The sequence below is a fragment of the Brassica oleracea genome, unplaced genomic scaffold (genome assembly GCF_000695525.1).
Source record: "Brassica oleracea var. oleracea cultivar TO1000 unplaced genomic scaffold, BOL UnpScaffold01863, whole genome shotgun sequence".
NCBI classification, from domain to species: Eukaryota; Viridiplantae; Streptophyta; class Magnoliopsida; order Brassicales; family Brassicaceae; genus Brassica; species Brassica oleracea.
The window spans coordinates 1109-4213 of NW_013618394.1; the positions used below are offsets into that span (position 1 = coordinate 1109).

Below are 3105 nucleotides of genomic sequence, written 5' to 3' on the forward strand. Positions count from 1 at the left end.
GGATCTCTCCACATATTGCGACCTCTTCCGCGTCCTCTGTTATTCCAAGAACGTCCTCCTCGTCCTCTGTTATTGTTTTAATCTCTCTGATACTCTTGGTTTGGAGCCTCATTGTTTGTGTACATGAGTTTGGTCTGATCTTTCTGTGGTTCCTCATTCTCTCGTACACGTTCCTCATAAGCTTTCAAACGACCTATGATATCCTCATAACTTGTATTATTTAGGTCTAATACTTGCTCGAGGGACGCTACAATGTGGATGTATTTTTTACGAGGAAGGCTTGATAGGAACTTCTTGACAAGTTTAGGTTCTTCGATGCTTATTCCTAGTGCCGAGGATTTTGACGAAATCTTAGTAAGCTTTCCTCCAAACTCATCAATGGTTTCATTATCCTTCATCTTGATTCGATCGAACTCATTCATTATGGTTTGTAACCTAGCTTCTTTCTTTCTGTCCCTACATGCCTTGTCTTAATCGCTTCTCATACCTTTTTTGCTGTATCGAGTTCTCCAACTTGAAGAATAAGACTTTCCGGTATAGATTGGAATAATAAAGCTTTGGCCATGCAATTTTTGTCTCCCTCAGTTGTTTCTTCACCTTCCACGATCTCCCAAGCTTTGTGTATCTGTAACGCAAGCTTCATCCTGATAGCCCAAATGACATAGTTTGTGGAGCTCAACATCGGACACTTTATTGTAGAGGATCCTCCACTGTCTTTCGTCGTCCCGGTTGCAACGATGATATCTCCCATCTCGTCCTAAAGTTCTGATACCAAATGTAGAACTTAAGGATCGAACGTAACTTGATCTCAAAGAAATAACTCTTCTTTATTGCCTTAGAAAAACTCACTCAAAACTAAGTTCTCAAGTCTCAATCTCAAACTCTTATGTGATACCACACTTTGGTATCTACATATATATATATATATATATAAATATCTAAAGTCCTAAACACATTAAATATATGATATTTAGATAATTCCTAAATACCAAGGATTTTCCTATTTCCTAATCCATAACTTGGTAGGAAATAGATAACTTGATTCTCAAGTTGTTTGAAGCTTATCTCAATAAAACTGAATTGAAATTGGGTTACTCTTTATTTAAATGAAAAAGGATTTCGTTAGCTGACCTCCCAAATGGCATGTTAGCATGTCCTTGAGGACGAATCCTTGGTGATTTTGACGTCATATTTGACTTATCAATACAAGTCATCTTTGTCATGTCACTTTTTCGGCCAGTCAAATTATAACGTCCACTTAAATTTTGTTCTCAAAAATATTATGATTGCAATTTTGCTACAACAACTTTTGTTTTAATCATGACCCACCTCTTAACTCTCCCAAGCCCAAATACTCCCAACTAACCAAATAGCAGATGACCTCTAAGAAGTTATTCTCCCACCTAAAATTATAGTGTCTATCATCACTCCCAGTACAAACTTGGTGCTTCGTGGTAATTTCTAAACCTGAAAGACTCTTCCTTTTTCTCTATCTCGTTCTATGCATTCACTTCACAGTCTTCACCTCTCAGTTTCCTTCCTTTGTTCCCTAAAAAACTTCTAAAGCTCATTTTAATAAGACTCTTAATAAACGAACAAGATTTTGAGAATTCTATTCGGGAGGGGAGACATGATCCAAGGAATTACTGAACAAGATATTGAGAAAGCTGAAAGCACCAATAAAGATGTTGAAAATGCTAATAGTTCAAGGAAGCCAAAAGTTACCAAGATGATGATGAGAAGTTTGCAGAAATTTTAGCAAAGATGAATATGCTCATTCATATTGGTGCAGAATCTCCGAAGTTTCAAAGAAAAGGGGAAGGTTCGTGTAGCATATTCAAGATTCCCCAAAGCCTGAAGAAGAACCATCAGAAGGGCTATGAGCCTGAGATAGTGTCAATAGGTCCTTACGATCACGGGAAAGAGCATCTCCAAATGCTCGAGGAGCATAAACATCGTTATTTGAAACTCTTCCTTGGTGAGGCAAAAGATGGTGTCGATACGAACACTTTGGGCAGAAAAATATTGCAAATGGAGACAGCTATCCGGAACTCTTACTCTGAGAAGCTAGTAGTTATAAAACCGGAATTCCTAAAAATGATGCTCCTCGATGGTTGTTTCATTCTTATGTTGTTCTTCTTCATATCAAGACACGTTCCTTCAAGTAAGAAGTCACCAAAATGATCGGATTCTGACAACGCCATGGATCCTCTCCACCATCCGGAGTGATCTTTTGCTTTTGGAAAATCAGGTTCCTTTAATTCTTCTCAACACACTTTTGAAAGAATCAAACATATCTAAAAATGTAAATCTGGAGACACTTGCATTCAAGTTCTTTAACCTTTCAGTGGCTGAGAAAACAAAATCACAGAACTTTGAAGCAGAACATTTGCTTGATCTGATTCGTAAGAACTTCATAAATGGTACTTCTCAGAGTCCTGAGAAAGCACCATCAAATTCTCATTATGATGATTCGAGACTGATCCTTTCAGCAAATAGACTTCGCCTCCAGGGAATAAAATTCAAGGCTTCTACCAATGTCCCGAGAAGAAGCTCGCGGGAAGAAACAATACTGGATATAAAACTAAACGGAAATGAGCTTCACATATAGTATTGTGGACTGAATAATTCATTAGATAACTTACGTACAGTATTTATAGTGATACATAGCTAACCTAGCTATTACATTTTGACCAATATAACCTTATTAGGCATATACTCTACACTCTCCCTCAAGATGGAGGGAGTTTGCTCACACCAATCTTGTCCATAAGTTCTTTGAATCTTGCTCGTGGTAACGGCTTCGTAAGGGCATCGGCAAGTTGATCTTTAGTGGAGACATGCGAAACGCGGAGAGTGCCAGACTGAACATTGCCACGAACAAAATGGAAATCAAGTGCTAGATGCTTCATCCTAGAGTGGAACACAGGGTTGGCGCTAAGATACGTCGCGCCCACATTATCACAATATATAGTCGGAGTGTTGGTGAGAGTAACTCCAAGCTCAGTAAGGAGAGAACAAACCCAATGCAGCTCAGCTGCTGTGTTTGCCACCGATAGATACTCCGCTTCTGTGGAGGAACGCGCGACTCCAGTCTGCTTGCGA

General features: G+C 38.9%; 1 pseudogene; it reads left to right on the forward strand.

Annotated features, from left to right (window-relative positions):
- Positions 1–1402: 1402 nt before the first annotated feature.
- LOC106321515 lies at positions 1403–2816 on the forward strand (annotated as a pseudogene).
- Positions 2817–3105: the final 289 nt, after the last annotated feature.